General features: G+C 39.1%; 1 protein-coding gene and 1 long non-coding RNA gene across 9 annotated transcripts in view; one reads left to right on the forward strand and one right to left on the reverse strand.

The window, feature by feature from the left end:
* Positions 1-19,022, reverse strand: part of LOC309637585 — a 418,822-nt gene that overhangs the window by 154,672 nt on the left and 245,128 nt on the right. The gene's annotated exons all lie outside the window — the stretch shown is intronic.
* MITF (melanocyte inducing transcription factor) overlaps positions 1-19,022 on the forward strand; it is a 223,566-nt gene that overhangs the window by 82,877 nt on the left and 121,667 nt on the right. The window contains exon 1 of one of the 8 annotated variants that reach the window (XM_082412303.1): positions 11,082-11,196. The exons of the other annotated variants lie outside the window; for them this stretch is intronic. The gene's annotated coding sequence lies outside the window, so the exon portion shown is untranslated. Of the gene's footprint in view, positions 1-11,081; positions 11,197-19,022 lie in introns of those variants that run through there. 8 annotated transcript variants of the gene reach the window in all.

A 19,022-nucleotide genomic window follows, 5' to 3' on the forward strand; every position in this document is an offset into this window, starting at 1 on the left:
TAGTGTATATATGTCAATGCTGCTGGGACGAAGTGAGAGAGTGGTATTTTATTTTATTTATTTATTTTTTACCACACTGCATGGCTTCCGGGATCTTAGTTCCCCAACCAGAGATCAAACCCGTGCCCCCTGCAGTGGAAGCGCAGAGTCCTAACCACTGACTGCCAGGGAATTCCCAAGGAATGTTTATTTTCATTCTACTTTTTCAGTCAGTTTTTCTGTGTCCTTCTACTTAAGGTTAGTTGCTTATATGCACCGTATAGTTGGGTTTCGAACCTTAGTCTTTTATGCTTTTTTTCATCTTTTCTGGAAATATGGATTATGATTATTTTATTTCTTTTAGCATCAAGGTCTTTCCCCAGATCTGATCTTTCTAAAAAGCCTGCGTTTTGTGATCTGTACCAAAGTGACTTATTGACCAGTGTTTGCTTGTTTATTTTGGATCTTCCCTGTTGTTGGAATCCTTTATGACACTACCTGATCATTAATCCTGCTCTCCTAGCAAATGAGTAGTTGAATATAATTTCTTTTCTGGTTCCAAAGATGCCCTCCAGCCTGCATTTTGGTTAGCAGAATGACCAGAGCTTGGACAAAAGACCATGAGTGACACACACAGGCCTGAAATTATCCTATTACAGAACAATTACCACATTCGTGTGAATGGCTAAGCAAAGGTCAAAATATGAGCAACATTATTTATGGCTCAGTGAGTGATTTTATATTCAAAGTCTGTCATCATTTGTCAGAAGACTGGTATTATCAAAGCCGTGCCAGGCTAAGGACCATCTAAAAAGTGATTTGGGACAAACTCAGCATACAGTAAAAAGAAGACAGTTTAGATGTATCCCAGGAAACAAGAACCCTGCCCCTGACTTGGAAGTAGTTCTGTTATTCCTGCTGTTGTCAGACTTGTTTGCCTCTTGAAAAGTGGATTTTCCTCCCTCTAAGTCAGTGTTGTCAGTGCGTGTTTCCCGCAGTGCCTGTGGCACTGAGCGGTGGGTGTTTCTGCAGTGCCCGGTTCCTGTAGTGCGTGGTGGCCAGAGCTGCATGTAGTAGCCAGCAGCTTCCTCTGGCATTCTTACCTGAGGACATTTGGAGCAGCGTGCCTCTGGTGGGCCACCTCTCTGTGAATAGCCTTCCCTGGCACCCTAGAGGATGGAATCCAGTAAGTTCCACAGGTGCGGCACCGCAGTGAGTTTCCTGCCGTGCAGAGAGCTCAAAGGACCTGGATCTCAGCCCTGGGGAGGAAGACTCTGAGCCCTAAGGGTAGTGACTGCTCCTTATATCTGCCATTCCTATATTCTTTAGAGTTTTGTTTACTTCTTATAAGCTAATTCCCTGCTACAGTTAATAATTCCTTACATTAAACTTTCTCCATTCAAATTACTGTGGTTTCTCTCTCCTGATTGGACCCTGACTAATACAGGGTCCCATCAGCAGCATTAGGTTTCTGTTCTTGCATTGCAAGAAGGTAAGAGAGTCTAATGGATTTGTACAAAGGAGCATGAAATCAGAATGTATTGCAACATAAGCTATTGTATATTTCTCTGCGTTTTTCTGATTGAATGACCAGATCTTAGGGAAAACTGGAAATATGCAGTTATCTGTGGTAAAGGTGGAGGTTGGTGGTGCTGATGACCCTAGAGTAAAAAAATCCACAAAAGATTTTGTCTGACAACTTGACCATTCTGCTTTGTGTGGGACCTTCAGGGTATGTGAACAAGGCTGCTGTGAGACCCAGTGGTGAGTGATATAATTCAGTTTCTGGGGATTGTCTGCAGAGCTGTACTATCTTACATTGATAATCAAAGGTTGATTAAATGTACATGTCAAGTTTGTTTCCTTCTACCCTTGTATCATGTGATGGAGTTGCAAGCAGTTGCTCTTCTGTTCCCCTTTTCCGTGTGAATGCTGCAGCAGTGTGATACGAGCAAGTGTAAGGCTCAGAAAAAAAGACTAGAATGAGGTGCCTTGAGGATTATTCGGTCTGATTCCTTCGATTTTTGGATGAGGACACTGACCACAGGTGAGGTTAAATGCCTTCCTCTCAAGCGTATGCACTTAGAGAACAGAAGAAGACACCCAGACAGACTTTTTTGACTCCTAGTCAGTTGTTTTCCCCCAACTCCAGTCTATTTAAAAATCTCTAATGAGTTTTATTTTTTATAATTATTTTTTAATTTAAGTATAGTTAATTTACAATGTTGTGTGAGTTTCAAGTGTACAGCAAAGTGATTCAGTTATACGTATACATATATATATATTCTTTTTCAGATTCTTTTCCATTACAGGTTAATAATATATTGAGTATAGTTCCCTGTGCTATACAGTAGGTCCTTGTTGTTTATCTGTTTTATATATAGTAGTGTGTATATGTTAATCCCAAACTGCTAACTTACCCTCCCCTCTCCCCCCGCTATCCCCTTTGGTAACCATAAATTTGTTTTCTATGTCTGTGAGTCTATTTCTTTTTTGTAAATAAGTTCATTTGTATCATTTTTTAAGACTCTACATATAAGTGATATCATGGGATATTTGTCTTTGCCTGACTTACTTCACTTAATATGGTAATCTCTAGCTTCATCCATTTTGCTACAAATGGCATTATTCCATTCTTCTAATGATTTATTTTCTTACATTTGTACTTAAGATTCGTAAAGCTTGGGAAGATATAGTATGTGCTTTATTAAAGAATATTTGAGTCTAAATACATTAAAAGGATAAAGTAGAAAATGCCTTAAGTAGGTGCATCTTCTTTTGATTAAAAAATATTTTATTGAAGTGTAATCTATGTGGAGAAAAGTGTGCTTATTGTAAGTGTGTAGCATGATGAGTTTTTTATAAATTGGACCCCTGTCATCCAGCTCTCAGATCAATTAATCAAATGACATCTGCACCTCAGATGCTCCCTTCCTGTGGCCTTTAGTCATCACCCCTCCGAACGGTAGCCACCGTCCTGACTCCTAACAGCATAGATTAATTTTGCCTGTTTGGGGCTTTATAGAAGTGGATTCAGTCATACAGTCACACATAGGTACTTACCTGTGCCTGGCATTTATTCATCACGATTATGTTTGAGGAATTCATCTGTGTTGCTGTGGGTAGTTGTAGCTGATTCACTTTCATGATTATATGGTATTTCATTGCATAAGTTTTCTGAGATTTATTTGTCCATTCTCCTGTTGATGGGTATTTAGCGAGTTTTCTAGTTTGGGGCATTTACAAATAGTGCAGTTATGACCATTTGTCATCGTTATTATTATTTTTTTAATGTTTGGACATTGGAAGACAGTGAGATGTGAGGTTAAGGGCACAAGCTTGGAATTAGACAAACAGATTAATCTAATGTGTTTGACTTTAATCTCAGTCAAGTTATTTACACCCTTGAGCCTGTCTCCTTATTTATAGTGGGCGTACTAATTCCAGTCTTGCAGGGTTTTGGAAAAAATTGCATGAAATGATGGATGCTCTGTACAGTGCTTGATACATAGTAAGTTCTCAAAGAATGGAAGTTGCTGTTATTTTTCAAGTTAAGCTTTTCTAAATTGTAACAAAGCATCAGCATAATTCACTGTCTGCATTCTGTTGTTGTACACAGTGTTTTTATGTTTTTCAGAGCTTGCACTTGCTTTGTTTGAATCTTCTTTATCTTCTCCCTTCCTCCAATACTACACTTATTACCTGCCTATTATAATCCAGGTATAGGTGCAGGTATTGAAGAAGAGTTTTTTTTTTACCGGACTTCATTCTTGAGTTAGCTTCTCAGTTTTTGCTGTATAGGCGCACCATTATAATACCATTTGCTTATTGTTTTTTCTTATTTTGCCTTAATCAGCTCACTGTGTTTTACTTTGCTTTGCCCAAAGATGCAAAATCCTTGCAATAAGGGGTTTGTATATCTGAGCCTCAGTGACCTGTAAGAAATGAGGAATCAACAGTTTCCTTCTGTAATTCAATAATTATTTACTCCTTCTGCCAGATGGTGTGATAGAAGCTCTGTGGGGCTTGAAGGCAACAGTCTTGAATTCTACCTCTAGAAAATTCATGTTATAAGTACCACCAGGAATATCCTTGCCTTTATTTACAGTTGGCCCAAAGCTAGGATTACTTGCCTGGGTGCCAGCTAAGAAGTGAATCAGTGAGTATTGACTCTGTGTTCAGCCTCAAGCAGGCTTTCCTGTGGAATGCACGTTTAGTTGGACTGTGAGGAAAATCATTAACTCATTCCGACCTAAGGAAGCTTTGTGAATGGCTAGAAATTTCAGGATTATGTTTATATAGTTTCAGAGGTTGTATTTTGGGATAAAGGATAATTTAAAGAAAAAAGAAAAGGACAATCTGTTTACTTCTTAGAAGAGTCATATGTTGGTTTTGTTTACAAATTATATTTAATCCAATTTTATTTAGGTTATATATTATATAGGATAATATTCAAGTAGGTAATGTTAACAAACTTAGAATAGGTAAAGGAAAATACTTGTGGCCCAAGCGTATATCATTTTAGTAGCATTTTAAAAACCTCTTTATACTAGTTTGCACAATAAATATATTTCTGAAAAGCTGCAGATATATAGATATAGGAGGTAAATATATAAAGACTACATTTTATAAATGGATTAATATAAAATCACCATCATAAGTAGACACTTAAAATATATCTCATTATAATTATTCTACTAAATGTAGGATCTGTTATAAAATGAACAATCTGTTCCTAATTTCTATGCTTAAATCTTGGGATAATTTGAAATGAGGTGTAGTCAGTATCTTAACATATTCTTGGAGTTTGATTTAATGAGCATCATGGAGTTGATAATTTTATTCCTAGATAGTTGAAATAGGTATCTGACAGAAATGTAATAGAAGCAGAACATTATTTTTCTCATTATGAGCTGGAAAGCCAAAGCATTAGCACCTGAAGTGAATGCTGGAATCTCCAATATACGGGTGTGTATATGTGTGTATGTGTGTGTGTATGTGTGTGTGTGTGTGTGTGTGTGTGTATATGTGTGTGTGCGTGTGATCTGAGTCATGCTACTCCAAGTATGATTCATGGACTAGACTGTTTCATGAACTATGTGTCGGTCAGCAGTGAGGTATGAACAGATACTGAGTGTCCAGAAACCTTTATAGCAATTGGACAGAGTGATTTTTAGGTCTCCTGAATCTAATATAAATTTGGGCTTGCATATTTGTGTGTCTGTTTTGTTTTTCATTTCATTTGTCTTAGAATTCATTTTTATTATGTTTACAAAAGTATTGATCTGTGTTGGATTTGAAATTAAAAAAAAACAACAGACAAACTGATGCAAACCACATATTACAAATGGTTTGAGAAGCATTGGTGAGAAACTTGCATGACTGAGGCAGAAAGCTAGTATAATTTCTGATCTTCCCTAGGCATGTTTTATGACATGGAATACTGTGCTTGTGTTGCATCGAGCTTTTCTAATCCCTAGTTAACCATATCCTTGAACCTTTCCAACGTAACTATTCTGTCTATTCAATTGTGGCATTTTGATCCACTGATTTCCTAGAGTGATTTGCGAAGAAGTAATTCTTTGGATTTATTCATTCATTCAACCATTATTTATTTAATGAGCATCTAACTGTGGGCCAGATACTGTTCTAAGCACTGGGAATTCAGCAGTAACAAAATGAAACAAAACAAAAAACAACCTCTGTTCTCTTCTAGCTTGTATGAAGAGAATTAAAATATATAAATATATGTGTACATACATACGCACACACACACACGTATGAACTGCAAGGCGGTAGATTGGGTCCACATGCATCCAGTTCCCCTTGGGCTATGACTGCATGCATTCCTCTACTCTTTGGATGTTAAGGTCACTAGTGATGTAGCTTTGTGTCTGAACCCTGTGACGAGCAAAGAGTCCCCAGGTGACGCATGTAGTTGGCTTCCCTCAGGGCTGTTGGTGTTTGAGCATGACCTCCCTGAGTTGGTGAGGACATTGGAACAAGCAAAGCCTCAGAGACTGGAGGAATCTTGGTGTCCACTGTCCTGAACTGCTGTCTCCCTTTGGGATGTCATTAAATACAAAGTTAGATCCAGGGTGTTTCTTTGGTTCAGCTGGAGGAACTATGATCTCCTCTAGGATGTTGTTGAGATCCTGGGAGTCTAGCAGGGAGATGTCAACCCTCTGAAATTAGGACAGCATTTTGGGTGTGCGCACTTTTTGGGGTGAAGGCTCCTAGCTTTCATCAGCTTCTACGAGTAATTCATGACCCTCAAAGCTGAAGAATCATGGGTATCCAGTGAGCAAAGAGCCTTTTGCAGTTTGGCTTCTGTTGTTTAATCTGGTTGTATCTCCTGTTTTCTCCCTTGGGCTTCCCTGTGGCAGCTAGACCTGCCTCCTCGCTCTTGCTCCGGCATGTCAGGCATGGCCCCATCTGGGATGCTCGACCTCCAACCATCCACAGAGCTCCTCTCCTCACCTCCTTTAAGCGTTTGCTCCATTGTTGCCCTCTGGGCTTACCCTGACTACCGTATTTAAAATAGCATTCCCTTCCTGCCTCTATCTTGGTCCTTGGTGCTTTATTTTTACCCTAGCACTTGCTGCCTTTAACACCTTAGATGGCTTAGTTATTTACTAAGTTTATTGTCCATATTCCCTTTCTCACCCTAATGTTCCATAGAAGTAGAGATTTTTGTCTCTTTGTTCACTGCTGTATCTGCAGCACTTCAAACAGTGTCTGGCACATAGTAGGTGTTCAATAGGTATTTGATGAATAAATAAATGAATAAATGAATGAATATGGGCTCTGATTCTCCCTTTCAGAGTGTACAACATGGAGCTTAAATTCTGCCAGTTTAGCTGAGATTCCTCGTGTTGTTCTGTGTGTATTTCATCCCATCGGTTGTGGTTTCCATGAATGTCAGTTCTTATGTTGCCATAAATTGACTTCCAATATTTTCATTATTTTATTTTTCTTTCCATGTTTCAAATATTCCCATGAGGCATTTTAATCTTTTTCTTATTGATTTTCACCGTTTATTGAATCTTACTTTATCCTAGACCCTCAAAGTGTTCGTGGATAAAACCTAAGGCAGGTTAGCTGGCCTCTCCATCCCTCAGTTTCCTCATCTGTAAAATGGAAATAATAATAATATCTAATCTTGCAAGATTGCTGTGAGGGTGAAATAAGATGATGCTTGTAAAGCAGATAGCCCAGTGCCTGGCATAAATATTGGTTGCATTGATGCTGATGACAATGTAAGCATCTTATGGCTCAGCATAGTGTCTGCACGTGGCAGTCACAGAGTAAATGGCAGTAGTTACAATTATTATGGTTTTCCCTCCCATTACCACCACTAATGATATGGTCCCAGACAATCATCAGAGAGTAGGGCATTAACAGAAAATTCTAGAGAAGATTAAGCGTTGTCCTCCCTTCCCTTCCCTTCCTTTTTCTCTTTTTCTTCCTCTTCGTTTTCTATACACTGTTACTCTTCCCTTTCCATGCAATGGAAGACCTTTCAGGTTTGAAATTTATTCTTCACTCTGCAAATCTAATCTTGGTTGTCACCATCATAACAGTATTCAGGTTTTTTTTGGTGACATTCCATTTGAATGGATAGCAGTAGGTCCTTGAGATGTATTTCCACATATGTATTTCACAACAATCAGGATTTCTGGCAATGGTTTAATTTTTTTGGAGGGCATTTCAAGGAGCTGCCTTGTAAATCTCTGAATGCCTGGGTTATTTGCTTTCTGTCTTTTCCTCCTCAGTGCCAAGTTAGTAAAACTCTCTAGATTTGAATCTTACGAGTAATCAATCAACAAATCTTTATTAAGTTTATATATGAAAGACTTTTGGAGCAACCAAATGGCATGGTGAAAGGTGAGCTTTAGGAAGATCAGTCTTGGGGCTGTGTGTGTAATTGGTATTGGAGGTGTTGCAAATCCAGCAGAGAAGGGAGGAAGGGGTTGTGCTGTGGGAAATGGTGAGAACCAGAAGTGCAGCAGTGCCAATGGGAATGGAAGCTGGGCTGGTGCTCGGGATGTATGTATGTCTGGCTTTCCTAGGTACCACCAACAGTCTCCCAAAGCAACTGCCTCAATATACATTTCCACCATCAGTGTCTGAGAGTTCTGGGTGGTCCCCATTCTTGCCAACACTTGGTTACTATTTTTGCATAACAAATCATACTAAAACATAGTGATTGAAAATAATAGCTATCATTTCATTATCTATTGATATCATGGTTTCTGTGGGTCAGGCATTCCAGAGGCCTGTGCTGGGACGTTCTCGCTCAGGATCTCTCATGAGGTTGTAGACAGATGGTGGCTGCCAGGCATTCTGAAGGAGGAAGCCGTTGGTGGTCCAGGTATACTATACCCCTTCTTATTATCTTTCTGCATCCCAAGGCACAGGGCCAGACTAAGGTGAGCCAAGAGATGAAGTCCCGGCCCTGCCAAGGAATGAAATGAACATTTATTGAGCATATACTATGGGCTAGGTCTTGTGCAAGCTGCTCTACTATTATGAGGTTTTTATTTCCTTCAGCATGCTCTTTCCCTCAGAGTTAGCTTCCTAGGCAAGCCTTTCCTTAAGAGCTCTGTATTTAAATAATATTCTTCTTTATTTCCATCTTAATTGCTCAGTTTATCACCTTCATAGCTCTTTTTTCTATTTACACTGTGTATGTAGTTGTTTGCCTATTTATTACCTGTCCACCTACCTTCCTCCACTCCCTAGCGCTAGACTGAGGGTTCATGACAACAAGGACTCTGCCTCTTTCGTGCAATGAAAATATAGGACACCCAGTGAAATTTGAATTTCAGATCAAAACAAGTAATATTTTAATATGTATGTCCCAAATGTGGGACATTTAAAAAGCATAAGCATATCTCAAATACTTAAAAACTATATCTGTAAAAATGTATGTCTCAAATGTGGGGCATACTATACTGAAATATTTCTGATTTATTTGAAACTCAGATTTAATCTGATGTCTGGTAGTTTTATATGCTACATCAGGCCACCCAAATACCTGGTATTTAGCATATTGTGTGACATATAATAGAAGCTCAATGAATGTTTGAATCAATGAATGAGTAAATGAAAGATTTCATATATTTTTCGGGAACAGTTTTGCAAGGTGGATATTATTATTTTAAAACAGGTATAACTTTCTACCTTGTTTGAAAATAGGATTTGGAAAAGGGAACCCTCCTACACTGTTGGTGGGAATGTAAATTGGTACAACCACTATGGAGAACAGTATGGAGGTTCCTTAAAAAACTAAAAATGGAACTACCATATGACCCAGCAATCCCACTCCTAGGCATATGCCCAGAGAAAACCATAATTCAAAAAGATACATGCACCCCAGTGTTCATTGCAGCACTATTTACAATAGCCAGGTCATGGAAGCAACCTAAATGCCCATCAACAGAGGAATGGATAAAGAAGGTGTGATACATATATACAATGGAATATTACTCAGCCATAAAAAAGAACAAAATAATACCATTTGCAGCAACGTGGATGGACCTAGAGATTGTCATACTGAATGAAGTAAGTCAGACACAGAAAGACAAATATCACATAATATTGCTTATATGTGGAGTCTAAGAAATAAAGGGTACGAATGAACTTATTTACAAAACAGAAATAGAGGCACGAATGTAGAAAACAAACTTATGGTTACCAGGGGATGTGGGGAGGGACAAATTGGGAGATTGGGACTGAAATATCCACACTACTATACGTAAACTAGATAACTAATAAGAACCTGCTGCAGAGCACAGGGAACTCCACTTAATACTCTGTAATGGCCTATATGGGAAAAGAATCTTAAAAAAAAAAAAAAAGAGTGGATATATGTATATGTATAACTGATTCACTTTGCTCTACACCTGAAACTCACACAACATTGTAAATCAACTATACTCCAATAAAAAAAGAAAGAAATAAAATAGAATTTATGTTTGCTTTAAATTTTTTAGTGTGCCCACGGAGTATTGAGTCTGTACTCCCAGGAGGCATTCAACACATGAGTGAATAAAAGCTCGATTCTCTGTGTGGTGGGATTTTACAGGTGACTTTAATTTTATTCATATGTATTTTAAAAATTTCTTATCATGAACCTTTTTAATAAAAAAAAGTTTTCAAAACTTGGTAAGTAACTGGGAGAAAAACGATAGGGCTAAAATCCCTTATCCACAATTCCAAAATTCAAAAGTTTCTAAATGTTGAATGATTTTTTTAAAAAAATCTCATTTGGCAGAATTACCTGCCCTGAAATGACACGAGGCTATTTATAGTCTTTATTATCCCACTTAATTGAATATTCATGTTTTCTGGAAGAAATATTAATATGGTTGATTATGAGCTGTTGCCCTGATCTCACTAGGGATATTACACTCTGTATATACTTCATTATTGTTACAAAATCTAGAAAATTCTGATGTCTGAGACTCCTCAGTCCCCAAGAGTTTTTCTGAAGAATGTTTGTGTGTGTGTGTATACATACATGCATACTATGTACATAGAAATTTCGGGAATGATACATTGAAAATTGTCAACAGTGAATACCTCTAAGAGAAGGGATTGGATGGGGAGACAGTGAGAGATGAATTTATGCTTGAGTATTTCTTATTTTTCTTATTCTTTGTATTTCTAATTATTATAATGAAATGATTGCCTTTTTCAATGAAAGAAAGAGTAGAATTGGCTGGAGGGTTTATTTCGGAAAATAGTGGTGTTATTAATGTTAAAAGACAGTTTATCAAGCAGGCTATGGCTTTACATATTAGTTCAACATTTCTGACTGCGGACAAGGACCCAGAAAAAGTTATACACACACCAGGCAGCCTATTGCCTTTTGGATAATGTGTGTATGGTCTAGTGGCAGGGAATTTGCATCAGCAAAAACACTCATTTCTCTTAAAAAAATAAAATCAAGGCACCCAAAAATGTGATGAGTAAATGAAGCTACTGTTATTAGTGATGGGTTTGGCATGTTTTACGAAGTCTGAACGATTACTCATCCTCTGTACGTTTGCAGAAGTACTTTAACAAAAGCCAGATGCATACGTACTAGCAGGGGTTAGTAGGTGGATGAGAGGATTAAACCCACTGAGTTTCTGGAGCCCTGGTTTGTCGCTGTTTTTGGCTTGTCGACAGGCTACGTTTCTGAGTCAGCTTATAGGATGGCTTCCAAGGGTAAGTCTGATTTTGCTTTTCTGGGTTTAAAATATAAGTGGTCAAGGAGATGTGACTAGTTGCCTTTTGCATTGGATTCTCTTCATTAATAGTGCATGCATTTCTTCTATGAGAAAGACGTTTATCTTATTCCAGGATATTCTGGTGTGCCTGCTACTGATTTTTATGGCTTTACCTCACCTCCCCCTAATTTTTAAAGTGAAATGTGTGAGTGCTGAAGGGATTTGCAAGGGGAATTGCAAAGGTCAAATGTAAGTTCTATGGCTGGCGTGTGGAGAGCAGTGTGATTGAGCCAGAGCCCTCTGTGACCCTTTCTTTTAAAGAGGATGTTTCTAATAAATTAGTGTAGCACGCCGTACGTGCTTGTTTATGACCTTAAAAATGGTTTAGTTCTTGCTGAGTGGCTATTACTGATGCTTTACGACATGTTATCATGGTTTCAACTTGCACATTTTTTTTTGGATTAAAACAATGTCATGCATCAGTCAATGTGAAGTTCATTTTTCTTTTTTTTCTTTTAAAGGGACTCAGGAGAACATTCAACATTAGAATAAGTCCCTGGATTCTGACTTCAGAGAATGTTGGTTCTTGAGGTCAGAAAAAGTGAGGATTCGCCAAGCTCTTACAGATGAGCTTTGTAGTAATTGCTGATGAAATTATAAAACACTGCTTTTCCCACTGGATACTAAATGCCCCTTTTCATTAGCTACAGTATGGGGAGCAAAATCATGTGATTTTTTTTTTTTTTTTAATGTTTAACCATAACTACTTTTAAAAGGCAGTTTTCATTTTGTGGCTGCTTTTTTTTCTTCCGGTGTCTAGCACAGTTGAGGACTTTATCTTTTTTGTATCTTTTTAGGACACTGTGGTGAATGACGGGGTCTGAGTAGCTCTCTAAATGGAAGAGGGTGCCAAGGGGCCTGGGCTGGAGGGGCAGGAGGAGCCTAATTGCATCTCTGCCAGGCGTGCTTGTGGATATATTGCCCTTCTCCCTTCCTCTGCAGCTCTCGGGCTGAAGGAGATCACTGTGATGTGAGGACTGGGGCATGTCGGTGGCCGGTAGCTTTTCCGAGTGGCAGTGACATCTCTGTGGGCTCAGAAGGGAACTTGCCTCAAGATTTCCGTTCATTCATGTTCAGTACCCATGAGGGAGAAAATTGATCTGCTCTAAATGTAGTCCTTCCTCAAGAAAGACTGATAGATAAAAAGGAGTAAGGGAATTGCTGTTGATTTTTTTAAAAAAGAAAATACATACGTCAGGGCTTTGAAAAATCAAAACACTTATGTTCTTAGTGGAAGTCTGAAGCCCTGTGCCAAAGGCTGCATGAAGCTGGAGGTTAATGTGGCTCGTGTGTTTTTTAGAGCATCAATAGTTCTTGACTATTTGGGGTAGGGGTGCGAAAGTCTCAATAATTCAACTGGTCGGTAATTTAGGAACTGTTTCCTGCTGATAAAAGGGTAGGGCTTCCCTGGTGGCGCAGTGGTTGAGAATCTGCCTGCCAGTGCAGGGGACACGGGTTCGAGCCCTGGTCTGGGAAGATCCCACATGCCGCGGAGCAACTGGGCCCGTGAGCCGCAACTACTGAGCCTGCGCGTCTGGAGCCTGTGCTCCGCAACAAGAGAGGCCGCAACAGTGAGAGGTCCGCGCACCGCAATGAAGAGTGGCCCCCGCTTGCCACAACTAGAGAAAGCCCTGGCACAGAAACGAAGACCCAACACAGCCAAAAATAAATAAATAAATAAATTAAATAATTTTTAAAAAAATCCATAAAAGCAAGGGTATATTAGAGAGTAGAATGTGAGATGAAGTGTGAGGCTGCCAGGAGACCTCTGCCTTGCTGACGGTGAATTCAGACCACGCTCCTAGGCCTTGCTTCCAGGGCTCCTTGCAAGGATGTGGCTCCTCTGCTGAGGTTTGCTTTGGCGGAAAAGTTACGGGGTTCACTTTCACCCCTTCTCAAACGCAGCCTTTCCAGAACCGCTTCTATGGGTACCCAAGGTGAATTGCTGTGAGGTTTGAGAAAAGCTATTGCCCAGGACGAGCTGGAACACTTCATCCACCATGTCACACACACACACAGGTACTTTGAAAGGGACAGGAATCTTGACTGAAGGCTTAGCTTCCACCTGGAAATTGTTATCATAATAAGACAGTGGTCTTTTTCAATGAGAGAGAGAGAAGCATAAAATGTGGTGGAGGCTGGTACCTGAATGGCATCTGAAGATGTAACCCTGTGACCTTTGCCAGTGTTCCCTCCCTCCCCTGGTCTGGAACCTGAATAATGACTTAGCTAAGTAGCTTATTTAAAATTTTTTTAAAATTTATCTTATTTGAAAAAAATTTTAAAGAGAAGAGTAAAATAATTTATCAGTGATTTTAGAGCACAATATTATGTGTCTAGATTATCTCACCTTTTTTGATTTTGTCCTTATTGCCCTCATTTCTTAGTGTTTCTCAGCATCTCATCAACTGGCAAGAGAAGATACAACCCCAAACAGCTTTCTACACCTAGTTGTTTGTTAGCCAATTTAACTTAAATATATAGAATGACATATATATTTCGCATTTTGTAGAAAAGAAAATTCAAGAATATATATATATATGAGCCCAGTCTTTGATACACACACAGACACACACACACACACAAACACACACCTATATATATTTATGTGTATCTATATCTTCCACGTAATTTACTAAACTCTTAAATCCATAGTCACACACAAGCAAAATAAAATCTTAAAATAACCTTGCTGGAACAAATAAAGCGGGAAAATTGGTAGGCAGACTTCATGACACTTTTTTTTTTTTAACATCTTTATTGGAGTATAATTGCTTTACAATGGTGTGTTAGTTTCTGCTTTATAACAAAGTGAATCAGCTATACATATACATATATCCCCCAAAATGTGGAACACTTCACGAATTTGTGTGTCATCCTTGCGCAGGGGCCATGCTAATCTTCTCTGTATCATTCCAATTTTAGTACATGTGCTGTCGAAGCGAGCACCATGACACTTTAATATGTGTATTTACTGCTTAGAAATATTCAAATACAGCTTTGTTTTGTGTCGTTAATTTTGGTTGTACAGTATTTGAAAAGGTGACGGATAAAAGGGCAGAATGCAATTCTTGAAGCTGTAATTTGCAGGCGGCTGATAATACAAGTCCATTTTCTTTTCCAAATGTGCTATTTATGTAATTTATATTTTTAACCAATCTTAGAACTAGAGTGAAAACAGTAATTAATCTTAAGGGCAAGAACTGTTGCAACTAGGCCAAATTTGGAAACTTTAAGAAATTCTCTAGGTGGTTAAGCCCGGTCTGTTGAATATTCTAATTCGCACGTCACAGAGCACAGTGCTCAACAGGTAGTACGTGCTCAGTTAACGTTAAATGAGTGGGTCAATTTGACAACAGTTTTTTCTTTTTTTTTTTTTTTAAAGAAATGTAAGCATATTTGATTTAGAAGTGGCAGGCCAATTTAAAGCCAAGATAAGATAAATAGACCAGGCAAAATAGTGCACATGGCAGGGATAGTGGTGTTATATGTACAAAGAGAAAAAACTGAAAGGAAGAACATCAAAATGCTTGCATATTAAGATGATGAATGATTTTTATTTTTTTATGTATTTTCTTGTTTTCCTTTCGTTTTGCAAAGTGAACACATGCATCCTTTGAAGTGTAGTCCTTTCATGACACAGATTAGGCTTTGCATAACAATTTGTTAGATGCCGAGTTAGTTAATTTATAATGAAAATGATACACATCTTATATGACATGAATGGTGTCCCCTGGAGTTGGGGGAGCAGCATGGTAGCTTCGAGGAGAACTTACATTCTAGTGAAATAATTTTCTTTCAAATAACATTTTACTTAGTATCCCAGTATTGTCCATTCTTCCCTAACACAACATACACATTTCTAAAAAAATCACTAGATGATGGAAAATCATGCAATAGATGGCACAGAGTCCACAGGAAAAGTGGGGCTGAGGCACAGTACTCAAAAAGTTCATCAAGAACATAAAAAAAGGAAAGCTAGGAACCTTAGAAAAGCAGTAGAGTTTTACACTTGCTAAATGGTTAAGCAGTATGCAAGTACCACATAAACTTGGCGCTTTGCCTTGAAAAGACCTAGTGTTTGCTTGTAGAGGTGGCTGAGGAGAGGGTGGCAGCTTGTGAACTATGGTGAGGTGGTGGAAGGAAGCTGGTCTGAAACTGGGTGGAAAGTCGTAGCAAAGCCGTGGGTGGTTGCGGTGTGCAGCACGCATGGTAAACTGAGGGTAGCGGGCAGATGTTTGCGGTGTCTAAGTTTTGTGTATTTCTCTACTGCTTGACTCAGGTGGGTGTGGTTTTCTGTGTTCACCTAGTGTTCCTTGTGGACCAAATCATACATAAGGAAACTCAAGTTCATGTGGGTTATGCTCATATTCTCCCCTGATATGTCAATCATGTTTAAACAGATTTGCATGCTCAAAACAAGCGTTAGAACTAACTCTACATGAGACAGATGAAATAAAGTTGCACTAGTTCTAGGTATGTCAAGAGCCCAGTTTGGAACCCAGCCGCCCTTTCAGCACCCCAGGGATTCCAGGGATCGTCACTGTGTGTCACCGTGTAGACTAGAGCTTGCTTGTCCTTTTGTTCGTGACCTGGAACAGACACAGAACTTTTTTGTGTGTGTGTGTGGAGACATTTGGTCCTACCTTTGTATCCTTCCTCGGCTGGTGACTGGCAGGTTCTTTGACATCCACAAAGTTCAATCCTACTGCTAGATGGACTGTCCAGTAAAGCAAATGGCTTTGAACTTGATGGTCCCTTAGAATACCTCACTCCAGATCCTCGTCAGGGGATCTAACCTTGCATCTGGTTCTACTCAGTACTTCTCAAATGCTGCTGAGAAAAACCAATATTTATGGATTACAGTCCGAAGGATAAAGGTTCATCTGTTATTCCGAATACTCTAATAAAACAATGAGGAAAGAAGCCAACGTCATTTGAAAAACCGTTTTCCAAGGTAGCTTTTACTCTGATTTGTCAAATAACATTAAAAAAAGGCGTGAGGATTTTACATTTATCAAAAGTGCTCACTGGTTAAAAGATAGTTAAGGGAAATCTACGGTAAAATCTATACCTGAAATAATCCAGACCAGCAGAAATCTCTAAACCTGAGAATTTGCCCCTACCCCCCAACCCTATTTCCCCCCAACCCCAGCAGTTAGTTTTATTACTACACTTAGTATTATGCTCTCAGTCTCCGTGGAAGGTCATCAGGAGATAGAGCCCCATGAATCCTGATTGTATGGGGTGCCTATCTTGTGGATATTCCAGTGTCTCCTTTATGAAGATCCTTGGGAGAAGTGTCTCTCTGGTTTTGATACCACAAATGACTGTACTTCTACTCAACTTTGGGTTTTTATTTTATGGATATAGTTAGTCATGTAACTGATCATGTCTTCTTCCTCTTTATGGCCACAGGCATGTTTTCTTTAACCCATACTTTTTTTTTTTTTAAACCAAAAGAAAACTAGTTTGCCAACGTTGGAAAATGAGAAGATTTCGCACAAGTGTGTTTGAATTTCCAGCATCTATTGAAAAATCAGATCTGGCAATGCTGGGATCACATGTCTCCATGACAACCATGGGATCCAATAAAGTAATGCCGTTTTCCTTAAAACAAAGCATGCACTCTTCCCTTTGTTTTACCTCCTTACTTTAACTGCTTGGCCCTTGTAGACCTTGGACTCTGTGCCCCGTGGCTTAGAAAGCAATTTGTGACTCACCTTTAGAAAACGGGCAGACTCTTATTTGCCTTTTGTGAACTAATATTATCCTTAGGGTCATTTAATTCTTTTTTTTCTTGAATTGTCTTTCATCCTGTTTGCTTCACCTGCGCATGTTAGTTTTCTGTTGTTGTTTCATCTTGGGGTGTTGTGTGCTTTTACATAAGCTGCTTTAAGTTTTTTGGGGGGAACAAACAAGGTATACATAAAGAAAAATAGGAGAGTGATTTTTTTTCCCCCTCAGATCATTTTATTTTTATTTTTTGCCTGGTAAGAATTTAAAACAATTACAGCTCTTTCTCTGACCTATTTTAGAGTCTGCTTGATTCTAGTACCATCCAGAGCTCTGCAGTTTTTTGCTGGGGTTTTGTTTTGTTTTGTTTTGGTAATTCTTCATAGAGACTCTGAGAAAACATTGTCTTGTACCTAAGATTGGTTGGCGTCCCATGATCTCTCATTAAGAACTGAAAAGTTTCTGTTTTGTAAATAAGTTCATTTGTATCATTTTTTTTAGATTCTAAAACAGAAACACACTCACAGACTTAGAGAACGATCTTATGGGTACTGGGGGAGAAGGGTTGCAGGGGGAGGGATAGATTGGGAGTCTGGGATTGACATGTACACACTGCTATATTTAAAATAGATAACCAACAAGGACCCACTGTACAGCACAGGGAACTCTGCTCAATATCCTGTAATAACCTAAATGGGAAAAGAATTTGAAAAAGAATAGGTGCAGGTATATGTACAACTGAATCACTTTGCTGTACACCTGAAACTAACACAGCATTGTTAATCAACTGTACTCCAATATAAAATTAAAAAAAGAAAGAACTGAAAAGTTAAGTCAGAATATTTGTTCATTCAGTTCTAGGAGGGAAGATTAGGAAACCATGAACCTTCTTAGAGTTTATATGCCAATTGCAAAGACCCCCAAGAAGACATCGTTCAGTGCCCTGCATGTGGCACTGCTGTGACTCCTGGAGACAGGGTCAGAGAAGACAATAGCTGCTGCTGGTCTGGGACCTTCTATTCTGAATGGTGCTGTTAGATGTTACTGTAGCCTGAGTAGTGTTGAAAACAACTCTCAATTGATCAAAATGTGGCATCATTAATTTTTATATTCTCTTCAGGATTTACGTATTCTTTTTAAAAATCTGAAGACTCAACAAATATGGGCCAACATGCGCCCTTGGATGGGTTTGTATCTAGTTCACCACACCCTCCCACCACCTGTGTCTGCATGACATTGAGGCTGAATGTCATGTGCCCTGTGTCCCTCCATTTCTCGATACGTGACTCTTGTTACTTAATGCCACACTGGTACACCACCCTAACTCATCTGCTCTTTCGCATAAACCACACTTTGGCATATTTTCCTACTGCCGCAGTCACCTTCCGCATGCTTCCCAGCCACTCAGCTCTTTCCATAGCATTCACGTTTCGTGAATTGGATTTCTGTCATTGTCCCTCTTCTCTGCAGTCTCGGGGTTGTAAGCTTCCTCAGCAGGAGTGACATGGGTGTGCCTAAGGGTAGGTCAAAAGAACACTGTGCTTATTCACCCAACACATGTTTATTGAGCACCTACTCTGTGCCAAGTGCTGTCCCTGTGCTGGGGATAGAGCAGTGAATAAAATGGGCAAAGATACGTGCCCTATTGGAGTTAATGTCCTGGTAGGAGTGGAAAGTTCTATGAAGAGGAATAAAGCCAGGAGGAGTTCCTATTTCATTTGAGGCTCAGAGGTTAGACCTCGCTTCTGAGGTTCCTTTTAAACGGAGATGTGAATTAGCTGACTGAAGAGTAAGTCATGCAACTGTCTGGGGATGAGCGTTATAGGCCAAGGGGACAACAGGAAGAGTAAAATCCCTGAGGAGGGGACATACTTGCATTTGGCATTAGGCATGGTTTTTAATTCAGTGCTGCCCTTCCTAATGGTATGAATTAGGGTCAGTTGCGTTTGCCCTCTGGACCACATCTGTGCACTCATCTCTAAAATGTAAGATTCTATATGGGATTCGCAGACACAAACTACTATACAT

Source organism: Balaenoptera physalus (genome assembly GCF_965194825.1).
Source record: "Balaenoptera physalus genome assembly, chromosome: 11".
Taxonomy (NCBI): domain Eukaryota; kingdom Metazoa; phylum Chordata; class Mammalia; order Artiodactyla; family Balaenopteridae; genus Balaenoptera; species Balaenoptera physalus.